Genomic DNA, 14,382 nt, shown 5'->3' with positions numbered 1-14,382 from the left:
GTTGCTTCTCCCCCATCTTGCAGTTGGAGGTAGAGGACATCATTAAAAAAGATGAAACCGTCCACATGTGCCCTGGACCCTTTCCCCACAGCCCTCATTAAACAACAAACCTCAGCCATTAGTCCCCTAATAACCAATGTCAACAACCTCTCACTCCAGTCTGGCTCTGTACCCCCTGCATTGAAGACAGCCATCATTACCCCGCTGCTCAAAAAACCCTCACTTGACCCGGACAACCTTGCCAACTACGGACCAATATCAAACCTCCCGTTTCGCTCTCAGGTTCTGGAAAAAGTGGTAGCTGCCCAACTTCATACTCATCTCACCCGCAATAACATCGCTGAGAAATTTCTATCCGGTTTTCACTCTGGCCACAGCACTGAAACAGCCCTTGTTAGGGTCACCAACGACAGTCTCATGGCTGCCGATGCAGGCTCCCCGTCACTCCTCATTCTGTTGGATCTGTCCGCTGCATTTGATACTGTCCCCCACAATATCCTCCTTAATCAATTTCACTCCACTGGATTCTCTGGCACTGCACTAACCTGGCTTCAGTCCTACCTCTCGAACTGAACCAAGTACGTTTCCCTGGGAAGGGAAAAAAAATCCAACACACACACACTGTCACTTCCGGTGTCCCCCATGGATCTGTACTCGGTCCTACCCTCTTCACTCTCTACATGCTACCCCGGCAATATAATCAAGAAGTTCGGCATCTCATTTCATTGTTATGCGGACGACACCCAGCTATACCTCAAACTCGACCCCCGCCCTCCACAACCCAGCCTCCTCCATCTCCCTCATCCATCCTCTCCCTGTGTCTGGAGGAGATAAAGGCGTGGATGAATCTCAGCTTCCTGCAAGTCAACAGTGACAAAACCAAAGCCATGTTAATTGGTACTCCCCATCAGATCCATACCTGCCCAATAACAAGCATCTCATTTGCCGGTCACACTATCCCCCTCTCAGCCACTGTCACCAACCTGGGTGTGAAACTGGACCCTCAACTCAACCTAGAGTCACACATAAAACACATCTGCAAAACCTTCTTCCACCTCAGGAATACGTATTTCTAAACTCTGCCCCACACTTACGCTGACGGATGCTGAGAAACTTGTCCACGCCTTTGTCTCCTTCAGGCTAGACTACTGTAACGCACTCCTCATCAGGATCCCTAGCAAGAGCCTCCAGAGGCTACAGTACATCCAAAAGGCTAGGATCCTGATGAGGGTGCGGAAAAGCGACCACATTACACCCATCTTCCGTTCTCTGCAGTGGCTCCCCATCAAATTCCGAACTGATAACAAGATCGCCTTCCTCACTCACCAGACTATCCTCGGACATGCTCCCCCATACCTCAAAGAACTCCTTGCCCCAAAACCTGCCACCCGAAGCCTCCGCTCATCTAAGTCACACCTTCTCGACGTCCCGAAAACCAAGTTGCACACCATGGGCGACCGGGCTTTCTGCCATGCTGCCCCCATACTGTGGAACTCCCTCCCCGACCACTTAAGAGCACCCCAATCCACTGACTCTTTCAAAACCGGACTTAAAACTCACCTCTTTACCCTAGCATTTCCGTAATCCTGTTCTCACATCCTGGTTGTCGTCCAGTTGTTTTAGACTTGTCTTTTCTTTGTTTTCTTGTTTTTACTTGCCAAGTTGTACTTTGAGACTCCTCCGAATGTAAAGTGCATTACAAATATAACTTATTATTATTATTATCATTATTATTATTATTATTATATAGCGTTATATGGGCCAGTGGAATCATTTTAAGTGCAACCGCCGTCAGTGGCGCGCACCCGGCATTGTTGTCGATGGATTTAATCATTTGGAGTGACACAGATGGTTTGATAAAGGTGTTATTTATGTTATAGTTATTTGGATAACTGTCAATGTTACGTCAGGCCTGTTCTCAGCTCTTTGTTTGTGTTTATGTCACGTTAGCATACCTATCGTTTAGCCTGTTGCTGCTCGTTCATGTCTGTTCTTGGTGTTGGATTTTGTCGAATAAATTTCCCCCAAAATGCGACTTATAGTCCGGAGCAACTTATATATGGGGTTTTTTCACTACATTGTGCATTTTATGGCTAATGCGACATATATCCCGGGGCGACTTTTAATCCGAAAAAAACGGTACTACAAATACTACTCTACAAGTCCTACTCTCAGATAGCTAAAGATATAAAGAAGAGTTTAGGATCCTGAACCCTCTCCCACCTCCACTCGCGACCACGATTGTGCGTGATGTGAGTCACCCCGCCCACAATTTGTTTGATCTGCTGCCCTCTGGGAAGAGCTACAGGAGCCTGCACTCCCGCACCAGCAGACTCACCAACAGCTTCATACTCCAGGCTGTTAGGATCCTGAACTCTCTCCCCCCTCCGCCCTCGGCCGCATAACGTCCTGGCCTTTTGGGCCACGTTTGCTGCCTTGGACTACTCTCGCGCTATGTTCTGACTGTCTGCTGTATGCACACTTGCTCCATTTTTGTTGCATTTATATATTTATTTGTTTATTTATTTATTATTTGTCCATCGCTCTTGTTTATTCATTGTATGTGCCTAGTTTTTACTTTTTGTGTTGTTTTCTTGGATGTTTTGTTATATGTCTTGTCACCATGGGATAATGGGAAACGCAATTCTGATCTCTTTGTGTGGGTTGGCATGTAAGGGAATTGACAATAAAGCAGACTTTGACTTTGATAATAAATCAACGTTGAATTTGGGTTGAGATGGTATAGCCCATTGTTTTCTCGACATGCTTGGCACTAGCATCTCTGCGGAGAGATTGTTTTCCAAGTTCTACTATCTATGGAAATGATGGACATGGTAAAGCGATACGTTTGAGATGACACAAACATAATAAACTGTATTTCACGTACATATTATTGCATGTCTATAATGCCCTCGTTTTTATACCATTGGCTTGCGCGCCCTATGTTTTCACTTTTTGTGGATGCATTTTGAGTTGTTCTATCAAATGAATTCCATCGAAGGTGCTGTTTTATTTTTGGGGAACACAAAAATGTGTTAATTCATTCATTAGCTTCTCACTAACACTCGCACCAGCATTAGCTTACTTCTTAACTTGACTGCAGTGCTTGTTTACAAGACGTGTTCATAAATATTGTGAGGGGATTTATTTTGTTTTGTGTTATGTATGGTTGGCTGGACAAGTCTTTTGCTGTTGACATATTTTAATCAATCAAAAAGTGTATGTCGCAAGTGAAGAGGGAGCAACAGCAATGTGGACATGTTCTATTAGGGTGGACAATCCTGTACAATTTGATGCTCAGATGTACAATTATTTTATTATTTTATGCAAACATAACTGCTCAATCAGAACACGAATACAACACACATAACTAACTGTATGAACACACACATAGGCAAACACTCACGCACACACTGTGGGGGTGCCGCCCCCCACACTCAGGTACGAAATGGTCATGTGACAAGTTCCCGCCTCAGGGACGAAATGGTCATGTGACAAGTTCCCGCCTTTCCGGACAGTATAAAACAAGCTGACCTGGAGACAGAAGTGGTTGTTTCATCTGCTGCCGTGCCTTGTGTATTGACCGCCATTAAACAACCCAAGATCCTGCCAATAAAGAACCAACTCTAAACTCCACACCTTTGCTTTCCTGGCTCAACAACGGACATCCCGCACAAACATGCAACACAAGTAAACTGTATTTCCGCGAACGACTACAAATATGTCCGACCGGAAAGGAGGCACACATCTTGCGGCCTGGAGGGAGCAGGGTGTGAAGTATCTCATTTGCATTGAAAGAGACCGGACCAAAACAGCTTGCTCTGATTTGGAAGGAAGGATTTATAACCATATGTCACCTTAGAAATCAGTGGTGTAACACAGTACACAGCAAAATGTTGAACTGTTTGGTCCGCTCTGCACGAGACAATATGCCTCAATGGATTTCTGTACTTTCTTTTATACGGATGCATTTACAGGCTACCGTGTATGTGTATGTGCCTGTGCCTGTCCAAACTGGCAAAAAGCCCTCACTCCACAAGGTCATGTCTAATTGCTGTTGTGCTTGGGCCGGTCTTGTGCTGTTGTAACTGTAGGCATGTCCGTGCAGCCATGGTTGCCAGGTCCACGTATCATCGGTTACTTTGGACTTCATGTTTTTAAATAATTTATAAGGTCGCCGTGGCTCATAAGTTGAGGTTTTCAATTGCTTATTCCAAAAGTACAGATGCTATTTTGGACTTTTCCGCTCCCAAACCCAGGAGAGACCAGGAGCTTCCTCTGTCATTTATTTGAGTGTACACAGTTGGCAACGCAGAATACTTTTCAGATTTACAGAATCAGAGAGAGTTAACGTTTCAACAACAGATAAAGAAGTCATTGTTTCGTAGAGCAATCACATTCATGGTTTCAGGAAATAAAAATGCAAAACTTATATTCAAAATCTAAGCGGAGTGGAAGACATCAGGCTGCAGGCAGTCCAATTAGACAAACTACATACCATGACACCTATTGAATAACAGTCCAATGTAATTGTTTCTTTTCCATTTGCTCAATCAATTCAACACAAACCTTTGACTCAATGTAGAAAGGAAAACCCTAAGTAAATGAATTGTAATTGAATAAGTGAATTGTGCTTCAACACAAAAAAGTTAATTAACTTTACCAGCTACAGTATGGTTGCAAATTTTGCATTTTCTTTTTAAAGTGTGTAAATTCTTATAAATGAAATGGATCCGATTCAAAAATGCTGCTGAAAATCTAAATTGAACAATACTTTAATAGACAAAAAGTGTTTACTATACGCATAAAAAAGTGTACAGAACCCGAACCGAAAACTGTGACTCAAAAACCCAGGTACGATCCATAATGTGGGTTATCTACTAAGTATACTGTTGCACCTCTACGAAAAATCCACCTGCGCTATACTCCCACACCGCACACGTGTTCTGTGACCACTTACAAAGTAGGACATCTGAAAACATTGTATGGGTGTGTGGGAAAAAAAATTGTTAACTTTTTATTTTTACCGTATTTTTTGGACTATAAGTCGCGTTTTGTTTTTTTCATAATTAGGGTGGGGGTGCGACATACACTCAGGAGCAACTTATATGTGAAATTATTCACAAATGTTTACTTGATCATTAAAACATAACTTACTTACTAGTATAGTTGATCACTTCACGTTATTTTAACTTTAAACCGCATGAGGGCGCACTACTGCTGTTGAATAATTGGAGCGTCACGGACAATGAGTTCCATTCACTGACTTCCGGAGTCAGGAGATTTAATAATTTGAAATGGTATCATCTGAAAACGGCCTTCAAAATAAAGCATCCTACCTCAAATCAAGGCATGGCTGAATAACATAAATAACATGGAGATTTCTTAACACACTGTAAATATGTTTTAATAGTAACAATATTATAATATAATAAGTATTTATTATGTTTTTAGAACAGCTTTTATTATTATAACAATTTTAATAAAGTACAAGTGTACATACTGTAAATATGTTTTAGAACCGTTTTATTATTATAATGCGTTTTCTATAACAAGGTATAACACTCTTAAATGCATTTTTAGAACTCTTATCATTATAACTTTTTAATTAAAAAAAAAAAAAGTACAAGTGTACGCACTGCAATTGTGTGGCAACCCCCTGCCTTCTGCTGACGTGTGGGTAACATTCGTGTCATAATTCCTCAATTTAAAAGTTTTATTTAAAATTATTTTTTTTTAATTAGGGAAAAACAAGCGCAATGTAGCGAGGGATTATTGTAATTTGAACTGGGACTGACGACGTCAGCGGCGCGTCGCACACGCGGCATTGTTTACATAAAGGACGAAGAATTTGATCGATGGATTTAATGATTTGGAGCGACACAGATGGTTTGATAAAATTGTTGTTTGTATTATAGCTTTTTGATTATCTAGTTTATATATTGTTATATGGGCCTGTGGAATAATTTGAACTGCAACTGAGATGAGTCTGACGTCAGCAGCCCGGCGCACACGCGGTATTGTTTACATAAAGGACGAAGAATTCGATTGATGGATTTAATGATTAGGAGTGACACAGATGGTTTGATAAAGGTGTTATTTATATTATAGTTATTTGGATAACTGTTAATGTTACGTCAGGCCCGTTCTCAGTTCCTCGTTTGTGTTTATGTCACGTTAGCATACCGGATCGTTTAGCCTGTTGTTGCTGGTTCATGTCTGTTCTTGGTGTTGGATTTTGTCAAATAGATTTCCCCCAAAGTGCGACTTATACTCCAGTGAGACTTACATATGTTTTTTCCCCTTTATTGGGCATTTTGTGGCTGATGTGGCTTATACTACGGAGCGAATTTTAGTCTGAAAATTACGGTAAATAATTTATTGGAGAGCAACTTATTTATTTATTTATTTATTTATTTATTTGAAACATCAAAATCATAACAGCTGCATGTTAACTCAAATTGCAAGGACAGCATCTCTAAGGGAGTGGATGTGTTTTGTCTGTTGGAGCGGTACGGGGCGGTGATGTCAATAATGGTCGTTTCTTGGATGGGAGGGTGGGGGTTGGACTGCTGCTTAAAGCATAGAAATGACCAGTAATGCTCCAAGATATGTTCATGTCAGAAAACACCACTTTGGGGGTACAGTAATCTCTCGTTTATCGCGGGTAATTCGTTCCAAGACCACCCGCGATAGGTGAAAATCCGCGATGTAGAGAAAATATATTGTTACAAAATCCATACAAGACTTTTATGAACCTTTATTGTATTTTATTGTATTTTTAAAACACTGTATAATGTACTTTTAAATGTTTTTTGTATTCCTTAACACTTTAGTAAACATTAAAAAGTCAAACTGATTTTCATAAACTTTCTTTAATTACCGTAATTTTTGGACTATAAGTTGCGTTTTTTTCTTAGTTTGGGTGGGGGAGGGGCGACTTATACTGAGGAGCGACTTATATGTGAATTTTTTCACAAATTTTCAAAATTCATCCATCCATCATCCATTTTCTTCCGCTTATACGGGGTCGGGTCACGGGGGCAGCAGCTTTAGGAGGGACTCCCAGACTTCCCTCTCCCCAGCCACTTCACTTCATCCAGCTCATCCCAGGCCAGCCGAGAGACATAGTCTCTCCAGCGCATCCTGGGTCGTCCCCAGGGTCTCCTACCGGTGGGACATGCCCAGAACACCTCCCCAGGGAGGCGTCCAGCAGGCATCCTGATGAGATGCCCGAGCCACCTCATCTGGCTCCTCTCAACGTGGAGGAGCAGCGGCTCTACTCCGAGTCTCTCCCGAATGACCGAGCTTCTCACTGGGGTGAACCCCAATGTGCAGGCGCCCAGCCGGGAGGCAATAAGTATGCCAACACCTGCTCGACGTCTCTCACCATGGGCAACTCCAGAGTGGAAGAGAGTCTCGAGAGGGCTTGTACCAGAGCCCAAACTATGTGTGGAGGCAAGTCCGACTATGTCTAGTCGGAACTTTTCTGCCTCACACACCAGCTCAGGCTCCTTTCCAGCCAGAGAGGTGACATTCCATGTCCCTAGCGCCAGCCTCTGCAGCCGGGGATCGGACCGCCAAGGTCCCCACCTTTGGCTGCCGCCAGCTCACTTTGCACCCGACCCCTTTGGCCCCTCCTACAGGTGGTGAGCGCATGGGAAGGGGGACCCACGTTTTCTTTTCGGGCTATGCCCAGCCGGACCCCATGGGCGAAGGCCCGGCCACCAGGCACTCGCCTTCGAGCCCCACCTCCAGGCCTGGTTCCAGAGGGGGGCCCCAATGACCCGCGTCCGGGCGAGGGAAAACAGAGTCCGTTTTTGTTTCTCATCATTAGGGGCTTTGGTGAGCCGTGCTTTGTCTGGCCCCTCACCAATTTTCAAAATAAAAAAATAAAAATAAAAAAAAGAAAGGGTAACCACGATAAACGAACCATGATGTCAAAGTCAAAGTCTGCTTTATTGTCAATTTCTTCACATGTTAAGACACACAAAGCAAGGGATGTAATTTGAATTTCAAGTGACGTCAGTGGTGTGGCGGTTGTTTACATAAAGGACAAAAATTCGATCACGGGATGACTAAGATGACGAAGGGCCCGACGTACTACCGGCCTCATTAGTGGCTTTGTTTGTAAGTGACACGGAGGACGAAGAGTTTGAAGGATTTAATGATTTGGATTGACACAGAATGTTTGAAAAACTATTTTGGCTTTTACGCACGCCCGGTCCTACTTGATGGGAGCTCTCTTTGACCACCGTGGATGGAAGTCGGGGACCGACGCTCTGCCGGGTGGCTGTCCGGGGACGATGGATGGGGCTTGGACATGGCTTTTACGCACACCCAGTCCTATTCTATGGAGACCTCTTCCACCTCCGTGGCTGGAAATGCCACCTCCGAGGATGGAGGTCCACGCCACCGCACGCCTGGAAGTCGACTTTGTTCACGTTACAATATAGTTATATACTGGATCTGTGGAATAACGACAAGGCTGACGTCAGGGCACACACGCGGCGTTCTTGACAAAGGACGAGGAATTTGATCGACGGATTTAATGAATTGGAGTGACAGATTGTTTTATAAAGGTGTTATTTATGTAATAGTTATTAGAATAACTCTGAATGTTACGTCAGGCCCGTTCTCAGCTCTTCATTTGTGTTTGTCACGTTAGCATACCTATCATTTAGCCTGTCATGCTCGTTCATGTCTGTTCTTGGTGTTAGATTTTGTCAAATACATTTCCCCCAAAATGCGACCTATACTCCGGAGCGACTTGTATGTTTTTTTTTCACGTTATTCTGCATTTTATGACTAATGCGACCTATATTCAGGAGCGACTTTCAGTCCGAAAAATACGGTATATAAATAGGAAAAAAAAGAAAATAAGAGTAAACATATTCTTACAATATCCGCACAAGAATTTTATGAACCTTTATTGTAGATTTATACACTTTGTTTTTTAAACACTTTTGTTGTATTTTGAAACACTTTGTAAATGTTTTAAAGTCAAACTGACTTGCAGAAACATTGTTTTTTATTTAAATAAATAAGAACATTAATGTAAGTAAACATGTTGTTACAATAATACACACAAGAGTTTTATTAACTTTTTTGAAGTGTAAACGTGTCTGGCTCCTCTCTGCTCTTGCGTGCTGGCTGACTGGCGCGCCCCGGCGGCCCAGCGCTAGCGCGTCCGCACAAGACTTTTATAATGTTGTATTTAAACACTTTATTGTATTTTTGAACATTTAAACATTTTAAAATGTACATGTGTCATGGCTCCGGTTCGCTCTTGTGATGGTAACCAGCTAACGCACCCCGGCAGCCCAGTGCGAGGGTATTCCCACATTGCTCAAAGGCACGCCCTGCGCTTAGTGCTCATTGCTGGAGACTGTCCCAAATCCTGGACGGAAGTGCTTTTTTCCTACATGCGCGGTTACGCTCACTGCCCTTGTCCCGACTATTTTTGCACGGCGGTGCATTTTACCTTCGTGCACGGCTGTGTCACGTCTCCGCTCTCGCCCTGCTGGCCTTTGGCATCACGTGCCCTCCGCGCTAGACCTCTGAGGCGCGCGCCGCCAATACGGAACTGCTAATTGTCAATTTTCACTGTTTTTGTCTGTTTTGACACTCACGCCTGCCACCTGATTCTCGTTTGCCTGACCCACTGTGGTGTTACAAGATGCCTGCATGACGGGAGCTTGCTGACTGGCTTGTCATAATAAAGTGCAGACATGCAACGGCTTCGCTCTCCTCTTGCCGTGCTGACTGGTTGTAACGTCCGCACAAGACGTTTATAATTTTATGACGGGCAAACAGGACGATCCGATCGGGAGTGACAAGCGGAGACACAGTTTTTGTCTTTATAGACTCCGCTCTGCAACCGAGGAGCAGAGACGTGATAGTATGTGTAATAAAGTGCAAGTCTGAGGTGCTGCCGATATGTTGACACAGGTGGAGTGAATAAAGGGCGGGAGGCTGAGATAAAGTGTAGTTAGAACTGCTAAGCCAATCAGCTGCAAGGACACGGATCAACATGTTCCCATTAGTGGCAGACAAAAGGCAGACAAAGGGCAGACAAAATCCTACGCTCCAAGTGATGGCGCAAAAAGCCGCGACCATCGGGGAGTCGCTGATGGTGTAGGGGTGCACTTGCCTGTCTTGTGTGCTTCTTTGCAAATGACGCAGTGAATGTGTGTGTGTGTGTGTGTGTGTGTGTGTGTGTGTGTGTGTGTGTGTGTGTGTGTGTGTGTGTGTGTGTGTGTGTGTGTCTGTGTGAGCGACTTAAAAAAAAATCCGCAATGCACCGCAATATTTGTTTAAAAAAAAAAATCCGCGATGGAGCGATAGGTGAAGCGCGAAGTAGCGAGGCGTTACTGAATTTGAGTGAGGAATTAGCTTTTTAACATAACTAAGGTTGACTAGGTATGCCTTTTTTTCTAATCAAGGGTTAATAGTGACATATCCAGATTTCCGGGTACAGTAATCCCTCGCTATACCGCGGTTCATCTATCGCGGCCTCAGTACATCGCGGATTCCCCCCAAAGAAAATCAAAAATTCTAAATAAAAATTCTAAATTGAGAAATTATGGTACAAAAGTTGCCCGCATGCCAGCAGAAGGCAGGGAGTGCTCACACAATTGCAGTGCATACACTTGTACCTTGTGATAAAAAAAGTTGTTATAATGAGTTCTAAAAACATATTTACAGTACTGTAACTTGTTACAAAAATCTTATCATAATAATAAGAGTTCTAAAAACATATTTACAGTATGTACACTTGTACTTTGTTATAAAAAGTTGTGAAAACATATTTACAGTATATATACTTTAGCTAAATCTAAATATGTTACACACACGTATCATATTTATATTATGTAGACATTATTTTCTGTATGTCATTTATACTATTAATATAGTATTTACATGTTTGAAACTATTAGTCAATGTTCGAATGATAACATGGCCTAATTTAGATTTATTCGATCCATCCATTTTCTGTTCCGCTTTGTCCCCACAGGGGTCGCGGGCGTGCTGGAGCCTATGCCAGCCGTCATCAGGCAGTAGGCGGGGGACACCCTAAATTGGTTGCCAGCCAATCGCAGGTCACACAGAGACGGACAACCATCCGCACTCGCACTCATACCTAGGGACAATTTATAGTCTTCAATCGGCCTACCAAGCATGTTTTAGGAATGTGGGAGGAAACTGGAGTGCCCAGAGAAAACCCACGCGGACGGGCACGGGGAGAACATGCAAACTCCACACAGGGAGTGCCGGAGGTGAAATCGAACCTGCACCCTCCTAATTGTGAGGGTGACATGCTACCCAGTGTGCCACCGAGCCACCCCAGTTTAATTTAGATTTATTGATACACAAAAAAATACCTGCATGAAGCTGGCCCCCCACCTCACGCAAAATTTAAGGAAAATAGTCTGTTTCGTTTGGGCTTCGTTAGTGCTGGTTTGTGCCGTAAAAATTTTCGTTTGTGTTGCAACGTTTTTTTAGTTATGAGAGATTATTTTATAGGTCATCCAGAGTTCACCCAGGCCCCTATCTGCTCCAAATGAACCCAAAACGTATTTGTATTGGAAGATGATAACAGCCTACGAGGTCTTTTATTTTTTAGGCAGTACCATCGGCAGCTCATCTTAATGCAGTGTGCTACATCTACCCTGAGAAAACACGGGAGTAGATGTCTAGCTAGATTCCCAAGTAAAATTTTCACACAGTCATTGATGTAGCTCTTCAGATCAGGATGAAGGGTAAAACCCTTGACTAGAGCTCAAAGAATCGCCAGAGAAAAGTCACTCACGGGTTCTTTAGGAACAGGTGCACCTACATGGATCCATTCCTTCAGCATTAACATCATGCTTCTCTGACAGCATCTGCACGACTGGGACACTGGAGCTGATATGCCCTGTCAGAACAACCTGATACAGGAAGATATCGCCAGACATGCCATTCGGTCTAATCAGTTTTTTAACTATTGAGCCAGTTGCAGCAAAACATAGTATTGGGTGAGATTTCTTTAAGGTCTTGTACACATGCATTAGTGTTTGACTCCAATAGTGACAGAAAAACTTATCAAGTCCATTGTCTTTGATGCTGTCACTGTGAGGTGCACTGTATGTTACCTAATGCCATCTGGTTGAGGACAAATAAATATAATTAGCATTCATTGCTTGAATAATTATAATAACACGCGCATGTTCATTATGATTGCTATGCACAGACGAAAGAATGATGCAAAGTGAAAAATATGCTGACATCAAGATGTATTAACCATGATTTCTTTAGAAATTTTGTTTCAAAAGAAAGTTACGATAGTGTAACATATTTAGCTAAAGTTCGTCCTGCATTCGTGGGATTCCAAGAACTTGAAATACGCAACAAAATACGGTGACCGCTCAAAATCAAATCTGTAACATCTACAAAACCGTAGCAGCACAAACGAAAGTTGCCTTATCTGAATGGAGATTTTCTGCTCTTGAGCATTGTCGCACAAAAGGCCCAGTGCTGGATTGTATTTATCCTGAAAATAGAGTTTTCTTAACAAGAATTGCGATTGAACTCAACCAACCTGTGTAAGTCTAATTTTGTTTAGGTGTCTTAGTCCTTTCCTAAAACTGAAGTAAGAAAACTAGCACGCAATGAGTGAATTGGACAACGGGTGATTGGCTATGGCTTTTGCCCTGAGGCGCGAAAAGCGCACTTCCTAAATTGTGGATCAAATCCAACAGTTCGAATGATACTTTTGTCATTTGTCACCAGTGAGTCCAAAAGTAATGGGACTAATACAAACTACTAACGATACATCGAGCAACGTACCAGTTGTCTTTTTTCTTGAGGGGGGTATTTGATTTTGGTAAAATATCCCAGTGGTTGTTTTCCTTTGTCAAGACGCGATAAGTGACTGCTGCGCGATCTGAGGCGCGCATGCGCAGTGCCGTATTGGAGGCTAACTAGAGATGTGCATTCCAGTTCTTTTAGGTGGACTGAATCTTTAAAATCACTCAAAAGATTCGTTCAAACGAATCGTTCAATGAAACCCCCCCCCCCCCCCCCCCCCACACACACACACACACACACTGATCCGGCTACTTTTTTTTCTTTTTTAAAACATCCAGTGGAAACAACCCATACACATCAAACAATACAACCACACAACCCCCTCCGCCCCCCCAAATTATTATGTATATCATAATAATTGGCTCGGGTAATCAACACATTTCTTTCTATAATACAACACTTACACACTGATCCGTTGGCAAGAGTCTCTCACCAGGTCGTGAACGGGAAATTGCGTCACTGACTCGTTCGTGAAGGGGAAATTACGTCACTGACTAGTAAAGTCCCTCCTCCATCTAACGCTTGCTTGCGCTGCTGATTGGTCGTTTGCGAAGATTCACGAGTGCGTTACAGACAGCATTGCCGCTATGTCATTGCCAGCCGACACGCTTTATGCAGACATTGATGTTTAATATAATAATAATAATGATAATAGTAATAATCATAATAAATAATAATAATAATAATAATAATAATAAAAATAATAATAATAATAATGATAATAATGGCGGCTCGGTGGGGCACTGGGTAGCACGTCGGCCTCACAGTTGGGAGGGTGCGGGTTCGATTCCACCTCCGGTCCTCCCTGTGTGGAGTTTGCATGTTCTCCCCATGTCCGCGTGGGTTTTCTCCGGGCACTCCGGTTTCCTCCCACGTCCCAAAAACATGCTTGATAGACCGATTGAGCACTCCAATTTGTCCCTAGGTGTGAGTGCGAGTGCGAATGGTTGTTCATCTCTGTGTGCCCTGCGATTGGTTGGCAACCAGTTCAGGGTGTCCCCCGCCTACTGCCCGATGACAACTGGGATAGGCTCCAGCACGCCAGTGACCCCCGTGGGGACTAAGCGGTTCAGACAATGGATGGATAGATGGATAATAATTATAGGCGGCTCGGAGTCGCACTGGGGAGCACCTCCGCCTCACCGTTTCGATTCCACCTCCCGCCCTCCCTGTGTGGAGTCTGCATGTTCTCCCCCCGGCCGCGTGGGTTTTCTCCGGGCACTCCGGTGTCCTCCCACATCCCCAAAACATGCTTGGTAGGCCGATTGAGCACTCCAAATTGCCCCTAGGTGTGAGTGCGGATGCGGATGGTTGTTCGCCCTGCGATTGGCTGGCAACCAGTTCAGGGTGTCCCCCGCCTGCCGCCCGATGACGGCGGGGATAGGCTCCAGCACGCCCGCGACCCCCGTGGGGACAAAGCGGTTCAGAAAATGGATGGATAATAATAATAATAATAATAATAAAAGTACATCTCAAACCAGCAAACTAATGTGAAACTGCAGTCGATATATTGGATAACAATATTTCAAGATT

General features: G+C 43.6%; 1 protein-coding gene across 13 annotated transcripts in view; it reads right to left on the bottom strand.

The window, feature by feature from the left end:
- The window catches only part of ccdc102a (coiled-coil domain containing 102A), an 83,576-nt gene extending 70,268 nt beyond the window's left edge, over nucleotides 1-13,308 (bottom strand). For 4 of the 13 annotated variants that reach the window (XM_085907240.1, XM_085907246.1, XM_085907249.1 and 1 more), the window contains exon 1: nucleotides 12,829-13,030. The gene's annotated coding sequence lies outside the window, so the exon portion shown is untranslated. The other 9 variants (XM_085907251.1, XM_085907250.1, XM_085907247.1 and 6 more) reach the window with 6 other exon arrangements.
- Between the last annotated feature and the right edge of the window lie 1,074 nt (nucleotides 13,309-14,382).

This window comes from Syngnathus leptorhynchus, chromosome 3, assembly GCF_054491065.1.
Source record: "Syngnathus leptorhynchus isolate UIUO chromosome 3, UIUO_Slep, whole genome shotgun sequence".
NCBI lineage: Eukaryota > Metazoa > Chordata > Actinopteri > Syngnathiformes > Syngnathidae > Syngnathus > Syngnathus leptorhynchus.
The sequence above is the reverse complement of the archived record's forward strand: the minus strand, read 5'-3'. Positions and strand labels throughout refer to the sequence as shown.